This window comes from Pelophylax lessonae (genome assembly GCF_965119305.1).
Source record: "Pelophylax lessonae genome assembly, chromosome: 7".
Taxonomy (NCBI): domain Eukaryota; kingdom Metazoa; phylum Chordata; class Amphibia; order Anura; family Ranidae; genus Pelophylax; species Pelophylax lessonae.
This window is the reverse complement of record NC_138774.1, coordinates 201,138,309-201,159,723: the sequence shown is the minus strand read 5'-3', so window position 1 is coordinate 201,159,723 and position 21,415 is coordinate 201,138,309. Positions and strand designations below refer to the sequence as shown.

Sequence of the window (21,415 nt, the reverse complement as noted above, 5' to 3'; positions counted from 1 at the left end):
GAGAGAGTGAGAGCGATCACACCAAATTTAACACATCTGCTCCCTATTCACACCTGAGACCATGTAACACTAACGAGTCACATGACATCGGGGAGGGAAAAATGGGCCCAATTTGAACATTTTCACTTAGCGGTGTACTCACTTTTGATGCCAACGGCTTAGACATTAATAGACATTAAAAAAGATATAATAAAATGTGACGGGTGTACTTAAGTTTGTGAGATACTGTGTGTGTGTATGTATGTGTTTATTTTAGAATATTCATTTTATTTTTTTATTTCTTTGTAATTTGTTTGCGTGTTTTAACCTGCAATTTCCTGGCCTGCAGCCGTGTCATTACAAGGCAAGGATTAAAACCGCGCTTTTGCTTTTGTGGGATTTCTAATGAGCTCTTTCATGATAATACTGAAAACCGCAGCTGTGGATTTAGACAAATCACATCAAAGACTTTTAGACTGAAATAAAAATAAAAGGAGAGCGGAGATGTTTTATAGGGGAAGGCTTTGTACGGATTGTAACATTTTTTAGCGGAGATTCATGAAGTGTTGGTCTGCCACTGGCGGGAGAAGAAGTCACCTGAGTAGTGTACATTTCCTCTGTGGATTAATTACACACAGTACAAGTAATTAAGCATTCTAGGAAGCAAGCTTCACACTTGTTTTCTGGAAACAGTGACAGCTAATCTTTTGTCAGGAGAGGAAGTGATGGCAAATCTCTCCATCAGGGATTTGGAACTTTTGTTTTTATTGTGGTCGTTGTCAATGTGTCCTCAGCTTCCCACATTCCTTGTATGGGTGTCACACAAACCGGAAGCGAGGGAAGATCTCCAAAAGAGATGTATGAGTTTTGTTTTGTATAATCATACTTAACTAGTTGGATGCAGCATCTGTCCCTCGCTGGCTCGGACACTGAGAACGGAGCGATCAAACACCACTGATCGCTCGGTTCTCACAGCTCTATGAGCAGAGAGCTGGTGACTGTCAATCACCGGCTCTCTGCTCTGCTCCCCCCCCCCTCCCTCGCTCATGCTGGGCTGTGGTTGGGGCAGGAGCGGCTGGCTCAGGCTCACTGAGAGGCTGAACAGGTGGTGGTCCATATTGTCGCGATCTTTCCTGAGCCTGGACTGGCTCTCTGATGACAGCAGATTTGAGCCTGCTGTCTGCTGAAAATGGGTCACAGGAGTGCAGAAGCTCTGCTGACTTCCATCATCCAGAACAAAGGGGGTGAGTATATCATGGGTTAATTGCTGCTCCATCCCTGATTAATTGAAAACTAAATGCATCTCCCATGGGACTTTGTTGCAGCAAATAGGACTCAAACAAAATAGATTTAAAAAAAAAAGTAGAAAACATTTATTTTACAGCAGGATAAAATAAATCGAGTCTATACAATCAAAATCCTGGTCTAGTATTAGATATTCTCTTATAGTCTCCTGACAGGAAGCAGAGATGGCCTCTACATAATCTAATAGTTATATAACCACCAAAATGTCCCAACGCGTTTCAGCTGCATTCAGTCTTCCTCAGGGGATAATGAGGTAGGGATGTTCATAGATGAATAGACCAGATAAAAACAAAAAATAGTTGCAGGGTGTCTTGTGGGACCCCAGTAAGGATACTAAAGTCAGCAACCCACAGGGGATCAGGGATGGCCAAACAGGGGCAAACAATGCAACTCCAACCATACACTTGTGAATCTAGCCAGCAGTAGGTGGGCGTGTGGAGGACAAAGGGGGATATGCCAGCCCAGGGTAGGTAAACGTAAACATGTGCGGGTAGATAGAATGCATTTAAGGTTGAGGTAGCCCCACATGGACCTCAAGAGAGACTGTCACGCACTGTTGTGGCTGCGCTAATGGGCACTGATAGGCGTCGCAGATGGGCAGCACTGATGAGGCTGTGCTGATAAGCACTTCTAGGCTGCACTGATGGGCACTGATAGGAAGCATTGATGGGCTGTCTATTTGCCTTTAGTAAATCAACCCCATTGTATTGGTCTATTGCTGTAACTTAGATGAAGCTCGGATTACATTTTATGTCAAATAATGCCAGTTAATTTTAGGGGGTTCATATACTTTTTCTTGCAACTGTACATTGTTGCTTTTGCTGTGTGGTGTGGCTTTGAAAATGTACATGTGATTCAGGCCCAATCTGGATGACGGTGGCACAAAGCATTACAGTGCCCGGGGACAATGGATTAATGTATACACTATATAGAGAACAATCTCCGTCCGCACACAGCTTCCTCTCAATAGATGTACAGTCACTGGCACACTAATCAGTACACATATCTCTGAGTTGGCACAAAATGAGGCCTCATGGCTGGAAATTACTGGAAAGCGAGGTCATGGCAATAATCGATGTCCCGTTTTTGTGTTTTCAGAACAGAGAGGCTGAATCCACTCAAAACTGAATTTTTTATCTGTTTGTAGTTACTGGCACACTGTGGACCACAGCATAAAATTTGGGAGGGTTAATATATCGGCACTGTAATTCCTAGTTCTGTTTACTTGATGCAACCAACTCAAATCTGACCATTTACAAATATCTAGATATTGCCTAAATTATTTGGTTTGAAACTTCTGACCCCCCCCCCCCCCCCAAAAGGCAGGGGGGTGGGATCTGATGTCACACAGCACAGCATAGAGCTGGGAGTGTAATTTGAGACCTGAGTGGAGGGAAAGGACCACACACACACAAGGAAACCTGCACAGCTGAGGCTGTCAATCGCAAGCTGTGTACTGGAGGCCCCCTCAATTATTAAAAGTCTGTACAACCTTTTAAATGTGACTTGTGTAGATAGCAGAGGAACAAGATAACAGGCAGAAATCACACTCGGTGCTTTTGCTTGAGATAAGGAAAACATTTATAGAAGGATATGCTAAAGTTATACCAAACAGAGCCATGTAAATTGCCATAATTCATTCATATGCATTATATATAATATATCAAGGCACTGTATTTTGTTTTTAATCCTCTAAGTACTTTATTCCTGCAGCACTGTTGTGTGTTCACATAATCTTTCTATGTTCTTTGGCAGCTCCAAGGAAAGAGCCTTGGGTGGGGCTTCTATTACTCTGATGTATGCTCCCTACAGTGTGAGTCTGTGTCTGGCTAGTCCTGATTGGTGCTGTGCTGGTCACATGACCTAAAAAAAAAAAAAAAAACTTAGATTATACTTATCAACTGTTTTACAGCTCCCTATAAGTCTTTTCTGAACATCAGCTGTGTATTTGTTGTGCATTAAAGTGGTAGTAAAGCTGACATCTTCCCCCAGTCTTTCTTCTGGGATTGGCCAGAGCCGGGATGACATCATGCTTGCATGTAGGAGCTCCCGGTTCCAATGCGAAGCTCTGAAGGTCCGGCAAGGTTTGCTGGCCCTTCAGAGCACATGCGCTGGTGACGTCACCGGCTGAATCCAGGGTGAATATCTCCTAAACGGTGCAGGCTTACTTGTAGGTGAAAATCACAAAGCGGGCTTTACTTCTGTTTTAGAGCCCATTCACACTAGCGCGACTTGTGAGGCGACTTGTGTGCCCTCAAGTCGCCCCAAGTCGTTTGACGTAACAAAAGCAATGTTAATCAATCAGTGCCGTCTTAATTGGCACTACTGAAGTCTCTCCGACTTCAGAAAAGGGTCCTGTAGTCCTGTACTACTTTTGAAGGGACCTGTGATCCGACTTGTCCCATATAATTCAATGGGAGTCGCCTCCTTATCTTAATTGAAGCGACTTATCAGACTTTCCAGGAAGAAGAAAGAGATTAGCCAGTCATTCCCCACATTGCAGCCATGCCTATATGGTGTGTGTGTGTGTATATATATATATATATATATATATATATATATATATATATATATATATATATATATATATATATATACAATGTATGTGTGTGTGTGTGTGTGTGTAATGGTATATATATTCCATTATCTCTGCTTGGTCTATGTGAGTGGCACTGGTGGACACAGATACGTGGCACTGGTGGACACTAATTCGTGGCAGTGATATGTGGCACTGATACGTGGCACTGGTGGACACTGATACGTGGCACTGATACGTGGCACTGGTGGACACTGATTCGTGGCACTGGTGGGCAATAAAGAAATTAGTAAAAAAAAAAAAAAACAGAAAAGGGGAATTAGGTCACAACACATCATATTCTGATTGGCCAAATACAAAGTCGTCTGTCATATAAGTCGCGCAAAATAATTCACAAGTCGCGCTGAAGTCGCGGTAAAATCTCGGTTAAAAAGTCGCTCCGACATGGGGTGACGTATGGTCGCGGCAGTGTGAACCGGCTCTTAATGTGGTGTAGTCAGAGATGATTGACAAATAGCTATCACTTCGTTTGGACTACATCTGTATCCAAGGCTCTTTTTACGTTACATTTTACTTTTTGAGCAATAACATTCAATATATTCAATTTTGATTTATAATAAAACAAATCTCTTTGTGAGTTTCTTAGTGAATGTAATCAATCAGCATACTATACCCCTCCCCCATAGTGTTTAGCAATAGAAGGGCATGGAGGAAGGAGGAAGGGGATGTTAATAACCACTGTGTATATGCCCACATGTGTAAATCTATAGTCACATGGGCTGCACAGATAAGAAAAAGGAGGAAATTAAGAGCTTAGATGGAACTGAAATTGAGCGTGCTCAATAGAGGACACCAGCTGATCCACAAAATCTCAACCTGCAATGGGGACACAGAGAAGATGGGAGGGACAGCTCAAGGCAGGGCCATCTAGGTATATTTCACTCTACACAAAACAAATGCTTGTGATTATGAACACTCTGTTATATAGCATATAATGAGTGTTTTTCATAGTCTGGATTTAATTAAACTTTAGGCCAGGGGTCTTCAAACTATGGCCCTCCAGTTGTTCAGGAACTACAATTCCCATCATGTCTAGTCATGTCTGTGAATGTCAGAGTTTTACAATGCCTCATGGGATGTGTAGTTCCTCAACAGCTGGAGGGCCGTAGTTTGAGGATCCCTACTTTAAGGCATGTAACAGTTCCTGATATTTCTCAGGGAGACTGGTGGTAACATTTCTGCGCTCGAGATCTTGGACTGCACCCATTTCATGGGTCTACCATGCTTCCTGTTTGAATGTAACAGAAAGATGGGAATACCCCAAGATGAGGGGAAGGGAGCCCACAACTCTAAAATGGGCATGGAACTTTATATAGAGACCCAGCTGTTGGGTTCCCTAAGGAATATTCTAAGGAGAGCAATACCTTTAAGTGGAGTGACCCTGTTAATGTATATTATTCCGGAGTAGATTTAATATTTCCAATGGAGAAGATGGGGATAACTGGAAACGTTGTGGTGTAGCTTATGTATTTTAGTTGCACATAACTTTGGGGACCTGTAGATGTGCAATGGGGTTTATTTACTAAAGATAAGAGTGGGCAAAATTAGTTACAATTCTGCAGAGAAACCAATCCGCTTCTATCCTCAGCTTATTTAATTAAGCTTTAGCAATAAAACCTGGTAGCTGATTGGTTTCTCTGAAGAATTGTGACAAATTTTGCCCTCTCTAGCTTTAGTAAATAAACCCCAATATAACAGCTGCCCAATCTGGATGTTTGATCATGTTGGCCGCCTCTAAGCCACTCTACTTCTTCCTGTTTAGTCGGTGGCACCTTCGTCCTCTCCTCTCCACCATAACTACTTGTAAGCAGTGGGGATGAATTTACATGTTGTTAGAATGCACCAACATGATTTGCCCTGAGGACGGTCGAAAGCTATGTTTGCTTGACCTCTAAAGACCATCAGCACCCTTTCACACGGGCTTTCCAATCAGGTCCACCTGTCAGTTTTCAGGCGAACCTGATGGCATGCTCCTCTATGGAGCAGCGGATGTCAACGGTGACATGTCCGCTGACACCCACTGCTATCCAATTCGATCCTGTCCGTGAAATCTATTTTCCATCCATCTGCAGGATTGGATCAGATGAAAACGGACAGGCGGCCATTTTGATCCAATCTCCCATAGAGGAGAGCAGGGATCTGACAGCTCCATCTCTGCAAAGTAAACAGAGACAGAGCTGTCATCCACCTGCTCAGCGGGGATCGGTGGATCGATCCCCGCTGAGCAAAACAGAGTCTGCCAGGCGGAATGCCCGTGTGAAAGGACCCTTAGGCCCCTTTCACACATGCTGTCCGTTTGTCTGTTTTTCATCCATCCGTTGACGGATGAAAAACGGACATCAATGTATCTCTATGTAAAAAAGGATGGCAACGGATGATATCATCAGTAAACATCCGTTTTCATCCGCTTCCGTCAATGTCCGTTTTTTTTTTTTTTTGAACGGATGAATGCCCTATTTTTCATCCATCAAAAAAACGTATCGGATGACAAACGGATGACAAACGGATAACAACTGACGAAAAACCGACGAAAAACGGATGACAACTGACGAAAAACGGATGACAACTGACGAAAAACGGATGGAAAACTGATACATTGTGACGTGACTGAACTGATGAACTGAACGGAACGTACGTGTGAAAGGGGCCTTAGAGAGTTTTTCCTAGATTATGCAAATTTGCAAAGTGTTCCTGTCCTTTAAGGATGTACTCAGTTTGGTAAATATTTCCTGGCAGTGATGGAATATTTGTGCATCGGGCCCTCTGCCAGCTTAATGGGCTCTTGCCAACAACTCAATCAGTGTTTTGCATTTTTAGCAACGTTTCTGCACGATTTGTAAGTTCATGTTTGAATTCTGCGACGGTATGATCTTAGCAAATCGTATCTGATTGTAGCCTGAAATTTGCCCTTACAAACAAGATACAATGACTACCACTGCTAATCCTTTTGTGATCAAAGTCTAAAGACTATGAAAGCTAAAATAAGTATAAAAAGTTTTGAAGTGCAGAACCTTTTTATTTTTTTAATTTTTTTTTAGTTTACTTTTCCCTTGGGCCCCTCTGGAGTCAGGGGCTCCAGGTTGCTGCCTGTTCTGCTCTTATAATCTGAAATGGTTTCCCAATGTTAGTTCCTACTAACATGAAGGTATTACACTTGGAATGGCTGCTTTCTCAAAGCTGTCAGGAATTACTTCAAGGCCAAGAAGGGATGGATTAAGTTCAGCTTAGTTTCAGGAAAAAATATCGAGAGAATTTGGCTCTGCAAGGATTCCCTGTGGTTTCTGTCTGGGATTACGGCATTGTGCTGGGGGGCTTCTTTCACGTGCTCGGATGCGATGAAGCTAAACAAGTAAGACGATGATCGATCGTTGTGGGTCCGTTTTTGGTTCAAACATTTACTCCATACACTTTCAGAATTAAAAAAAAAAGAAGTCTAGATAGTTCTGTTGGTTTTACTGGAAGATAGAGCTTGAAATAATCTCTGGAGTTTTTTAAGTGTGTTTTGTGGTTGGGGGGATGGAGTGTCTGTGCCTGTATTTGCACATGCTTATGACGGACATTGTGCCCTGGATATTTTTCTTGGCTCCGATATGGTGAAATGCTGAGTTTGATTTGGCTCCTGTCTCTGGCAGTTTGCTTGTCGTAGGCTTCCTTCATTGTTTTACAGTGGCTGATGTGGCAGAGGTTGGAGGATTAGCGTGCGTGAACTTTGGAAGCAAAAATAATCTTTTTTCAGGTGCGTTACCAGTAAAAAAGTTTGTTTGAGATGCTGCCGAGTTGTTTCTTCTTATATGCCTTTCAATTGCTTTTGCTTGCACTTGCATTTGTGGCTAAACACAGAAGGCTGAATTTACTAGAGTTCATGCCCATGCAGGGCAAAGTAACGGGTACATTTTAACCACTTCTGGACCGGAAGGTTTTCCTTCTTAATGACCAGGGCATTTTTTTTTCAATAGGGCACTGCGTTACTTTAACTGACAATTGCCCAGTCGTGCGACCCTGTACCCTAATAAAATAGATGTGTTTTTTTTTTTTTTTTTTTTTTTTACATAAATAGAGCTTTCTTTTGGTGGTATTTGATCACCTCTGTGATTTTTTTTTATTTTTTTCTCTTTTATTATTTTTTGCGCTCTAAACAGAAAAAGAGCGTCAACTCTGGAAAAAAAAAAAAAAACATTTTTTTTCTTTCTGCTATAATATTTCCAATTAAAAAAAAATGAAAAATCTTAATTTTTTTTTATCATTTTATGCCAATTTGTTTTCTGCTACATATTTTTGGTAAAAGAAAATCCCAATAAGTGTTTTTTAGATTGTAAGCTCTTCTGAGCAGGGCCCGCTTAATCCTCTTGTTGTTTTATTGTATTGTAAATGTACTGTCTCCCTCTAATATTGTAAAGCGCTGCGTAAACTGCTGGCTCTATAGAAATCCTTAATAATAATAATATTGATTGGTTTGCGCAAAAGTTATTGCGTCTACAAACTAGGGGGAAAGATTTGTCATTTTTATTTTTTACTAGTAATGGTGGCAAGCAGCGTTTTTTTTTTTTTTTGTTTGGGACTGCGACATTGCGGCGGACAGTTTAGGAATATTCCTTTATCCCATTGTTTTGCAAATCTATGTACACTACAAACTGTATGATTGAATCTGATTTCGATATCGCTGTTTTACTAAACTGACAGCTTATTTTAAATGGGAAACCTTCATTTGGTTTACAAATACTAACTATCAGCAAGAATAAGTCCTTAAATTTAAAGAGCACCTGTCATTTCAGATCCATCATGGCAGCGCCTGTTATCGGGCACCCACTCATCCGCAGTTGTGTCACTGCTGTATCACCAGCCGTCCCATTAAAGTGAATGGGATTGTCGGTGGGTCAACAGCAGGTCAGAGGAGGAGCCGCTGCAGCAGTGGTGTATTTAGGTTTTGTGCTGCCCTAGGCCTGACTAAACTTGTGCACCCCCTAATTTAAATATGACCCACCCTTTCCTGTAAAGACCACACCCCTTCCTGTTTATGACCCACCCTGTCATCTGTAAACCACAGACCATAACCACAGTCTATCAGTGCCCATCAGCATAGCTTCATCAGTTCCCACACGTTCAGCCTCATCAGTGCAGCACTATCAGTGCCGCCTCTTTACTGCATCTCAGTGCAGAATATCAGTGTGGCCTCATCAGTGGTCACCAGTGCAGCCCCATCAGTGGCCACCAGTGCAGCCTTATCAGTGCCCATTAGTACATCCTCATGTCATTGGTTAAGTAACATTACTCTTTTAAGATATTTGGACTTGTGTTTGCTGCCACTAATTGTAATTATAGGATTATTTCACTTGTTTGTATAATAAATAGGAAGTCCATAGTCATTATACAAATAATTAAATATTTTTTTGCTGCCCCCCTGCAAAGTGCCGCCCTAGGCCTGGGCCTTGTTGGCCTAGGCCAGGATACAGCACTGCGCTGCAGGACAGAGATGACAGTTGCTCTTTAAAAATGATTATTTAAATTAAGCTGATTTAAATCAAGCCTTTTTACTAGTGATTTAAATCGTGATATAAATCAACTTAATTTAAATCAAATCCACCCTTCTTGTTCACAACAGCTTTGATCTCTTTAGAGCAATCTGCGTTCGGATTGTTCTTCAGAGAGCATTTTACACGTGATAGGGAGGTTTTGTATTGATTCCTTACCATTTTGCTTTAACCCCTTGATCTCAAACAGTTGTGGAGAGCTTGCAGAGGGGCCCTATTTACTTGAATAAGTCGCCAAAAACAAAGGGGGTATAATTCCTGCTGGCTGCTAAACAGGTAGCTGTTGGAGGGGGGCAAAAATAGTATGGCACCACAGCTAGTGTGAACGAGCCCTAAAGCATGAGCACTGTATAATGCTGCAAAGCGGAAAGCAGAGCGTGCAAATTTGGTTTCCCCGTGTCTATATATATATATATATATATATATATATATATATATATATATATATATATATATATATATATTACAAACTACAGTGCCTTGAGAAAGTATTCATACCCCTTCAAATTTTCCACATTTTGTCATGTTACAACCAAAAACTTAAATGTATTTTATTGGGTTTTTATGTGATAGACCAACACAAAGAGGCACATCATTGTGAAGTGGAAGGAAAATTATAAATGGTTTTCAAAATGTTTTACAAATGAATATCTGAAAAGTGTGGCGTGCATTTGTATCCAGCCCCCTTATGATACCCCTAACTAAAATATAGTGGAATTAATTGCCTTCAGAAGTCACTTAATTAGCAAATAGAGTCTACCTGTGTGTAATTTAATCTCAGTATGAATACAGCTGTTCTGTGAAGCCCTCAGAGGTTTGTTAGAGAACCTTAGTGTACAAACAGCATTATGAAGGCCAAGGAACACACCAGACAAGTCAGGGATAAAGTTGTGGAGAAGTTTAAAGCAGGGTTAGGTTAGAAAAAGGAAAAAAAAACAAGCTTTGGACATCTCACAGAGTACTGTTCAATCCACCATCTAAAATGGAAAGAGTATGGCACAACTGCAAAACTACCAAGACATGGCCATCCACCTAAACTGACAGGCTGGGCAACGAGAGCATTAATCAGAGAAGCAGCCAAGAGGGCCATGGTAACTCTGGAAGAGCTGCAGAGATCCACAGCTCCAGTGGGAGAATCTGTGCACAGGACAACTATTAGTTGTGCACTCCACAAATCTGCCTTTTATAGAATAGTGGCAAGAAGAAAGCCATTGTTGAAAAAAAGCCATAAGAAGTCCTGTTTGCAGTTTGCGTGAAGCCATGTGGGGGACACAGCAAACGTGGAAGAAGGTGCTCTGGTCAGATGAGACCAAAATTTTACTTTTTGGCCTAAAAGTAATACGCTATATGTGGCGAAAAATGAACACTTCACATTACCCTGAACACACCATCCCCACTGTTAAGCATCATGTTGTGGGGATGCTTTTCTTCAGCAGGGACAGGGAAGCTGGTCAGAGTTGATGGGAAGATGGATGGATCCAAATACAAGGCAATCTTAGAAAAAATCCTGTTCGAGAGGTTAGATCTGCAAAAGATATGAGACTGTGGTGAAGGTTCATCTTCCAGCAGGACAACAACCCTAAACATACAGTCAGAGCTACAATGGAATGGTTTAGATCAAAAAATATTCATGTGTTAGAATGGCCCAGTCAAAGTCCAGACCTAAATCCAATTGAGAATCTGTGTCAAGACTTGAAAATTGCTGTTCACAGACGCGGCTCTCCATCCAATCTCACAGAGTTTGAGCTGTTTTGCAAAGAATGGGCAACAATTTCACTCTCTAGATGTGCAAAGCTGGTGGAGACATCCCCAAAAAGACTTGCAGCTGTAATTGCAGCGAAAGGTGGTTTTACAATGTATTGAATACAAAGTATTTTGAAAACCATTTATCATTTTCCTTCCACTTCAGTTATGTGCCACTTTGTGTTGGTTTATCACATAAAATCCCAATAAAATATATTTACGTTTTTTGGTTGTAACATGACAAAATGTGGAACATTTCAAGGGGTATGAATACTTGTTCAAGCACTGTATACATTGAAGCTTTTTTTTTTTTTTTAACCTTTCCCCATATTGATAGAATTATTTACATAAGGACATTTATGACTATACTTTCCCTTAAAACACTCTTCAAAGCTCTGTTACATAAGCCTGCTTGTATTTCGTCTCTCCTAGCTCACGCTTGAATTCTGCGACTTTTGAGTCTTTTTCTGACTTGGAACTGGGACAAAGTCCAGAGTTGGAGGACAGACTCCGTGAATGGTGGCGTCTCTGTATGTATCTCTACTGTCCAATGTATCAGCTACAGCCAATCTGCACTCTAGAACTGGGAGCCTCATAACCTAGATACACCGGCTGGAGTGAAGAATGAATAATTGCCATTATGTGTGGTCCCTGCTTTCATTTACATAACAATTGCGCTGCCTTGCGAGATGGCCTTGTGTCCCACATACACTGCCTGCTAAAGTTTAGCTGAGCACGCTGGGATTCCCGGTTCTCCAGCAGCCCGGAAAGAAGGAATTCCAGGCAGTGGGTAAAATGGCTGAGGCCACTCAAGTCGCAGAGTTGCTCCTGTTGGGAAGGGGGAGCTGCATGCCAGCAGGCCCAGCTCCAGGGAAAACTACTAATTGGACACGCTTTTCTAATGGCCTGTACACACGATCCAAAAATCGTACCGCAGATCGTCTGACTTTTTTTTTTTTTGCTTTTTTTTTAGGGATTGAATAGGTTACTAAAGTTACGAATTTTCTTGTACGACTGAATTAAAATTCGGAAGTGATGTAGTGTGTTTTGTATTGCATTTTCGGACGACCTCTGTACTGATTAAACGAAAATTGTATGATTTGGTATTGTACTAGGAAAATTTTCGTGCTTGCATCATTGGATAATATTGGATGAACTGTCGAGATTGGCTATCGAAAGTGGTGTACTAACGATCAGATTATCGTATGATTGCTTCGAAAGTGGTATTTTTCGTACGATTTTTGGATCATGTGTAGAAGTCATAATCGGTCCTATGGTTTAGTTCCCTGAGATCACTCATGTGCGCGGTGTGCTTTGCCACAGACTGGGAATCGGCATCTGAAAAATTTTCCATTTGAACCCAAATCATAATAAACTACTTTATCAATAAATGGTGTTCTACATGCTGTTATACTTAGCCACTATCAGATTTGTTTTCTGTATTCTGCAAAAAAAACTGGTTGATCCTGCTGCTCTCTGTCTCCACCTTCTGTTTTTCCTCAATTCAGCTAGGCATTTTGCAGCTGTGGTGACAACTCTGCACATGCTCAGTTTTTTAGCTGAGCATTTCCTCCCTGTCACATTTGAGTAGCCCATGTGACTATAGAGTCACATGTGTTGGCATATATACAGTGGTGAATGACAGCCCACGCCCTCTCTCCTTCTCCATGCCCACTAACCAGCTAAACACAATGGGGGGAAGATATTACATGTAGTTTAATGGAGGCTTCACCTCCCCTTTATTTTAAGACACAGGCTGAAGGGGAGTGACACAGCCTGTATATGGCAGAAATCCACGCACACCATCTTATTGCCAAAGAAATCATAAAGATTTGGTTTCAAATATATATTTGTTTGACAATTTTTGAAAAAGTTTGATATTAATTATTTTTACTCCTGTATTCCCAGGGCTGCTTTTTTTTTTTTTAGTTCTTTTTTAGTTTGAACGTGTGACCAGCCAGCAGAGGACTAGGTGCTCCTCCTGTTTGTTTCCCTGCAGACTGGCTGGGACAGTGTTTGGGGGGGGGGGGGGGGAGACTGTTATTGTCCTAATACAGAAGATGCATTTACAACCACTTAAAAGTTTTGCTTTTCATTATACTTTAGCTTCCTGATTTTTTCTAACACCCGTCACCTGGGAAGGAAGTGATGGAGAATCTCCTCAATGGGGACACGCACATCCGTAAAAACCTGATAGGTCTCTTTGCCTTCCTCGCTCTTCTAATGTTTATTGCCCCCTGTGTCCCCTTTGTGGGGATTGCTTTGGAATCCGCCTGTTCTCTTCTGCAGAGCGGCACTCAGACTGGGAGAGGGAGGGGTAGCACTAGGTCAGACTCCATTGCAGTGCACATGGGCTAAGAGTAAAGTGTGAAAAGTTGATGCATTAGGCCGCTTTCACACGATCGGACCGACCAGGTCTGCCTGTACATTTTTCTGGCGGACACGATTGGGCCACCCATTCTTCTTTATGGGGAGGTGGATGTCAGTGGACCACTGTCCACCTGCCTGGCATCTGATCAGACCAGATCGGCTGAAAACAAACTGATGGTGTTACGTGCGAGCAGGTAAGTATAAAATGTAAAAAATACGAGACTATAGTATCACTTTAGGCTGGGAACACATGTATCGAAATTCAACCTGTTCAGCCGGAACTGCCAGAATTTCAGTGTGTGTACCCCTCACTGTTCAACTGAGGTTGGTCCTTAGACCAGCTTCTGTCAGTTGGTCCTGCTGCCATAGGGCTTCATTAGTGTATTATGACAGGGGTCCTGTATCCAGGGGAGGACTAGACCAGGGGGCAGGGGGGCAATTACCCCCTGGGCCACTCTGATGCCCCGTAAAAAGGCTGCACCGCTTCTGCCACAGACATGCCTAAAGAATTCCTGGTGAAGAGAAGTAAGTCCCCGCCGCTGACCTACTGAGTGCGGGATAAAGACAAGAAGGATGGTGTAAACTGTGTCTGAGCAGAGGCCGGTTCCATACCCCACTGGAGACTCTTCTGCCCCGTTCAGCCCCAACTGAGCTGTCCCAGCTCCCCCCCCCCCCAAACTCCCCCTGCTGGCCAAGTCGGGAACTCGGATTCAGCTGGTAAGTAGAGAGTATCTGGAGCAGGACTTCAGCTTATAATGGGGGTCAGCAGGAGGATTGGGAGGGGGGGCATGAGGGAAAGTGGGAGCGGGGCCGAGTCACTGCACCATGGGCCTCTGGATTGTACTTACCCCTGGGCCGAAAATTGCCAGTCTGCCCCTGTCTGTATCCCCGCTGTCATAATACAATAGTGAAGTGGAGGACATTCCTGTGTGGATGTGGGAATCTGTCCTTTTTATTTTTTATTTTTTCCAACCTTCTAGTTGGAAAAAAAAAAGCAAAAATTGGCAGTTTATACCTAGCTTTAGCTCTAGCAAAGAAAGAAGTGGCTTCCTCCTGGCTGTGCTACCTGGAAGAGGTGTATGAATCACAGCAGTGGCTGGAAGGAATTACAGATCTTTTGGCAGAAAAATCTGTTCACACGTGTATTTTACCCACGTATTACCTGTTTATCTATGTTGACACCTTAACTGCTGTTTAACTGGAATATATTGCAACATCGTGTCATGTTTTTAAAGGAGCAAAACACTTCTGATATCTTTTTTTTTATAATCCACCATGGGACTGTTTAGAAATTCTCTAAGCAATGTGAAATCTATTCTATCTACAGGGAGGGAAAAAAGTATTTGATCCCCCCAATGGCAAAGAAATGATCAGTCTATAATTTTAATGGTAGGTTTATTATAACAGTGAGAGACAGCACAACAACAAAGATGTCCAGAAAAAAGCATTCAAAAAAAGTTACAAATTGATTTGCTTTTTAATGAGTGAAATAATTATTTGATCTCCTATCAAACAGCAAGATTCTTCTATACAGGTAACAAGCTGAGATTAGGAGCATTCTCTTAAAGGGAGTGCTCCTAATCTCAGCTTAACCACTTAAGCCCCGGAAGATTTTACCCCCTTCCTGACTAGGGGGTATTTTGCAATTCGGCACTGCGTGACTTTAACGGACAATTGCGCGGTCGTGCGACACTGTACCTAAACGAATTTGACGTCCTTTTTTTTTTCCCACAAACAGAGCTTTCTTTTGGTGGTATTTGATCACCTGTGCGATTTTTCTTTTTTTTTTGATCATGCGCTATAAACAAAAAAAGCGATAATTTTGCAAAAATATTTTTCACATTTTTTTATATGAAATTCCCCCCCAAAAAATTTAACAATCTAAATTTTTTAACATTTTAGGCCAATTTATTTTCTGCTACATATGTTTGGTAAAAAAAAAAGCGCATTTTGATTGGTTTGAGCAAAAGTTATTACGTTTACTAACTAAGGGAAAGATTTTTGTCATTTTTATTGCTTTTTTTTTTTAACGAGTAATGGCGGCGATCTGCAATTTTTTTTTTTTTTTTTTTGCGGGACTGCGACATTGCGGCGGACAGATTGGACCCTTGACTGACATTTTTTACACTTTTGGGGGTACTAGTGACATTACTACAGTAATCAGTGCTATACATATGCACTGTTACTGTAAAAATGACACTGGCAGGGAAGGGGTTAACTTTATTTGAGAAGGAGGGGTTAAGTGTGTCCCTAGGGGCGTGTTTCTAACTGTGATTGGCTGTGGCTTGAGCTGTAGGAACAATAATCAACGGTCCTACATAGTAGAACCGTATGATCAGTGTTTCTACACAGTGGAGAATGACAGGCGGCTTGTTTACACTAGCCACCTGCCTTTCTCCCTCTCCCCCGACGATCACAGAGTGACCGGCGGACATTGGGTCCGCCGGTCACACGCGCGGGGGTGCCCGTGACCGCGCGGGAGCGTGCCGCCGGCAGCGCCCTCGCTCCCCAGAGCCTCACAGGCTAGTGACATACCGATACGTCACTCTGCCTGTGAGGGGCTGACCGCCGCAGTATATGTACTTGCGGCGGTCGGCAAGCGGTTAAAGGGAATGCTCCTAATCTCAGTTTAATACCTGTATAAAAGAAACCTGTCCACAGAAGCAATCAATCAGATTCCAATCTCTCCACCATGGCCAAGACCAACGAGCTGTCCAAGGAAGAATGTCGGGGACAAGTTGGTAGACCTACACAAGGCTGGAATAGGCTACAAAACCATCGCCAAGCAGCTTGGTGAGAGGGTGACAACAGTTGGTGCAATTATTGGCAAATGAAAGAAACACAAAACTGTCACTCTCCCTCGGTCTGGGGCTCCATGCAAGATCTCACCTTGTGGAGTTTCAATGATCATGAGAATGGTGAGAAATCAGCCCAGAACTACACGAGAGAATCTTGTCAATGATCTCAAGGCAGCTGGGACCATAGTCACCAAGAAAACAATTGCTAACACACTATGCCGTGAAGGACTGAAATCCTTCAGCGCCCGTAAGGTCCCCCTGCTCAAGAAAGCACATATACAGGCCCGTCTGAAGTTTGCTAATGAACATCTGAATGATTCGGGAAAGTACTGGGTGAAAGTGTTGTGATCAGCTGAGACCAAATTCGAGCTCTTTGGCATCAACTCAACCTGCAGTGTTTGAAAGAGGAGGAATACTGCCTATGACCCCAAGAACACCATTCCCACCATCAAACATGGAGGTGGAAACATTATGCTTTGGGGGTGTTTTTCTGCTAAGGGAACAGGACAACTTCACCGCATCAAAGGGACGATGGAAAGGGCCATGTACCGTCAAATTTTGAGTGAGAACATCCTTCCCTCAGCCAAAGCATTGAAAATGGGTCGTGGATGGGTATTCCAGCATGACAATGACCCAAAACACATGGCCAAGGCAACAAAGGAATGGTTCAAGAAGAAGCACATTAAGGTCCTGGAGTGGCCTAGCCAGTCTCCAGACCCTAATCCCATAGAAAATATGTAGAGGGAGCTAAAGGTTGGAGTTACCAAACGTCAGCATCCAAACCTTAATGACTTGGAGAGGATCTGCAAAGAGGCGTGAGACAAAAATCCCTCCTGAGATGTGTGCAAACCTGGTGGCCAGCTACAAGAAACATCTGACCTGACAACAAGGCTTTTGCTTGTAGTACTTATTCCTGTTTTGCGAAGGGGTAAAATACTTAATTCGCTCATTAAAATGCAAATCAATTAATAACTTTTTTTGAAATGCGTTTTCTGGCTTTTTTTGTTAATCTGTTTCTCACTGTTAAAATAAACCTACCATTAAAATTTATAGACTGATCATTTCTTTGTCAGTGGGCAAACGTGCAAAATCAGCAGGGGATCAAATACTTTTTTCCCCTCCCTGTATCCATCTTGCTTTTATACATTTGCAGCCTGCTGATGGATGACACAGAGGTGCAGCACTGTGTCAGCTGTCCATTTTGTAAATGAATGAACAGTGATGTCGGGCTATGTTATACATACTTTCATAAATAATGAAAGCTCATACAGCTTTGTGATCCATCAGCCGGGCTGTGGATGTGGTAAAAGCAACACCGATAGATGCACACTGTTATGAATGAAGGAGCAGAGCGGGTCATTCAATCATTTATAGTAAAAGATCATTTAGAGTTGCGGCTCTGTGTAACAGATCTGTGACTGCTTGTACATATACGCAGGGCAGGTACTGTACACAGAGCTAAAGCTCTGAATACTCTTTTTACTATTATGAATAATATAGCAGCATTAATTGTTCATTTAAAATAGTGACTGATCACTCAACTTAGAGGGTGGCAGGACTCGGTGCTGACTGTACCTCCCCCCAAGGAACACCCATAATTTGGGCATCAAAAGGGGTGCAGCTACAGACAGCACATAGTTATTTTTTGGGTACAATGGTATCACTGATCAGAACTTCAGAACAGGACCAAGTGCTGTATTCCCTTGGTACACTGGGGAGTTCAGTTAATAAATATAAAATAATGATAGTTCTTAAGTCCCATATCCAGTTACTATGTGATGCTCAAGCCTCATAATTTAAACTAAAAAGCTACCTTTCCCTTCCCTGATTGATGAATCCTCCATTTGTATCTCACCCGCTCCCACTCCCAGGCACTGCAGATCACAGTGGGAGGGTTTAGTAACAGAGGCAGTCCTGTCAATCCAGAATGCAGTGGGCAGAACAAGGTGTGGCCAGGTGCTGATTGACAAGTTTCCTGTTTTGTCACCTGGACAGGATAAATGGAAAAATGTTCCCCCATGGAGACTCGGACAGCAATAAAACCCTAAACCCCGGGTCCTCAATAGGCAGACTCCAGGCCGCGTCCAGGCCCAGACGCGCTTAAATCTGGACCGCGGCGGTCTGTGCTGAAGCTGCTTTTTCCTTTTATCATTGGTTGCTAGATCACCGGCTGCCCCGCGTCTAGCAACCAGTGACGTCACACGCCCGCCGCCCAACATTCACAGCGGAGGAGGAACTTATTCCTCCTTGCGCCTAAGCACCCCCGCCGCGCTGCATTCCAGGAGTTGTAGTCCCCCGAAGTAGTCTGTGGACACATGGAGCTGAGGGAAGCCGGGCTTCGGTGGCAGGCGGTGAAGAGACATCTACTCAGGGCACTGTGCAGCCACAATGAGAGACTGCACCTGTCAAATTCAAGCTGTGATGTCGGGAATGGGCGGGACTGCTACCCAGACCCGCCCCCCCCCTGTGTCAAGCAACACGTGCATAGGGAAGAAGGAGAAGGAAGATATGGCAGCCAGCAACAGAAAGGTATTTTAGAAAGGTAATCATGTGGAAGATGGGGGACCTTTGGGGAAGATGAGGGCAGAGGAGAGGTGTGTGTGTTGCAGCAGCTGGGAAGAGGTGCAGTACAGAGGCATTTGCTTACATTCGCTACTATCGACAGCTTGGTATGGCAGTACTCCTGATTTTTAATATTGGCCTCAAGGAGAAATCTTGGTCAGCTTGGTATATCACTACTCCCAGTTTTTAACATTGGCCTCAATGGGAAATCTTGGCCAGCTTAGTATGGCACTGCTCCCTGTCTAACAAAGGTGTCACCTTTCACACTAAAGGTCTACCACCTTTTTTTGTGTATAGTTCAAAATTTTTGGGGAATGCTTTTTTTTTTTGTTGTTGGCATTCTGTATTTGGAATTTGACGGTCACTTTTCCGGACCTCGGACTGAATGGAAAATTGGTAAGTGGACTTTTCAATTTTATATTTGAGTACCCCTGCCCTAAACCCTAGGTTCTGTGCTAAAAGCCTATTATTGATATCTTTGTCCTCACTGGAAAGATTTTCCCCTCACATTTTTATTTTGGACACCCAGCAATATACAGAAAATGGGGGAAATTTCTTAAATACGGACAGAGAAATCAATTAATGCTAGTCATATATTTTAAGGCCCCTTTTTACACACTCTGACTCCGGCAGCGGATCCGCCTGCTCAGCGGCGGATCTGTCTGCTGATACCCACTGAGCAGACGATTAGCAGTTCTATGTCTCCTCTGCTGATGCAGATCGGACACAGATACAGCCTGCTTTCCTCTATGGGCAGTCAGATGTAAACAGACCGCCTGTCCATTTAAATTCGACTGTCTTCTGATCCGCCAGACATATGGGGAACTGATCGCCCATCTGTCTGTTTTTGGCGGATCGGATGTTGGAGGGTATAAACTGACACATGTTTGTTTACAGCCACTGCTGCATAGAGGGCAATAGATGGTCCGATCGGAACTCTATCGGTCCGCTCATGTGAAAGGGGCCTAACGTTTCCTCACTCCATCCAAAGCAAAAAAAATATATTGTTTTTGCTGGAATCTGGCTTCAAATATTCTCACCTATCTGCCATTTATAATTGTGAGGTGACCCCACCTTATTCACCCTATTGACTCCCACTTTCCCAATCCTCTCTCGTCATTACCCCAGAGGTGAGGCTAGGGATCTGGATTGACCAGTAAACCTTGACCAAGAACTTAGCACATATTTTACCACCACTGCAACAACTGACCCAATCGGCTGATTATTAGCTTTGCATCACTCATGATTAGGATCCCAAGGTATCTTTTCTTCAACATTGGGTACGTAGTGGCTTTTTTGGCAGGTGTTATGGCGTATAAGATTATGAAGCTACTTTTTGATAATCTCTGGTCTCTGTGTGCATGCATTAACAGATATGTCTGCATAAATAGTGGAAACTGTCCCAGGGCAACGTTTTGTGAAGGTGGGTTCCTGCCTGCACTCTAACTTGTGATCTTTATGGCCAGACGACCAATGAGAAGCTTTCGAATGAAGGATAAACCTTGGGCTGAAGGGATATCCATTATGTATGAAAACCTGATAGTTATTATATTATTGTTGCTATGGTCAACCTCCACCTGTCGTCCCATCTGTAAGTACAAATTTCTTTACGTTACAAAATATTTTCTGTACACCTAAGGATGGGTGCAAATGGTGACCTGATACTGGCTCCAAGCTTTCATATGATGCAACATGTTTAAAGCTTAAACTTCTTCTGAGTAATCCTCTTCCTTGGCATCTTGGCAGCAGTGCTTTTTACTTCCTTGTTCCTTGCGAAGCTCAAATAAAAAGTCACAGCGTCCTGCCAATATCTCCACACAAAGTAGGGATGGGCTCAGGCGTGTTCAGATCCTAGTCCCAAACCACCTGAGCACAGTCCATATTCCCATCGCACACGTTCCTAGAATGAGCTCTCAAGGTACTGGGTGCTGTAGTGACCGCCAGCTGGATACTGGGGCCTGTATGATATGTATATATTTGCCAGCACACCAAGGATCATCAATTTAGTCAAAATGTTTTTAATAAAGAAAGATCACATCATAAAATTGTATAGTGCAAAGTTTCAGAGCCACACAGGACCCCTTTATCAGGAATGTGATGCCGCATGCCGGACGAAGGGGTCCTGCATGGCTCCTTTAATAAAAACCGTTTGGACAAAAATGATGATCCTTGGTGTGCTGGCGAATATTTACATATAACTCATCTGAGCAATTGCGCCAGGAATCCGTCACTGCACACCACCAGTCATAGGCAGCTGCGCGTCAGGAAATGCCTCACTGCCTATGATTTGGCAGTGTGCAGTAAGGGCTTCCTAGTGTGATTGCTCAGGTAGGTTGGAATCAGGATCCAAACATGCCTAAGCCCATCCCTATATATAAAGCTGTCACTTTCATGCTGGCCATACAGTATATACAATAAACACAAAGGGATTGTTTGAAAAAAATTTAACCAAAAAAGATCATTCAATACAAGAAAAGATCAAATTATATCTGTGTGGTTAGATCTTTCCTTTTGAATAAAACAATCAAAATGAT

General features: G+C 42.8%; 1 protein-coding gene across 3 annotated transcripts in view; it reads left to right on the top strand.

The window, feature by feature from the left end:
- SLC31A1 (solute carrier family 31 member 1) overlaps window positions 1–21,415 on the top strand; it is a 92,842-nt gene that overhangs the window by 15,725 nt on the left and 55,702 nt on the right. The window contains exon 1 of one of the 3 annotated variants that reach the window (XM_082263167.1): window positions 7,133–7,229. The exons of 1 other annotated variant lie outside the window; for it this stretch is intronic. The gene's annotated coding sequence lies outside the window, so the exon portion shown is untranslated. Of the gene's footprint in view, window positions 1–7,132; window positions 7,230–7,481; window positions 7,617–21,415 lie in introns of those variants that run through there. One more of the 3 variants, XM_082263166.1, reaches the window with a different exon arrangement.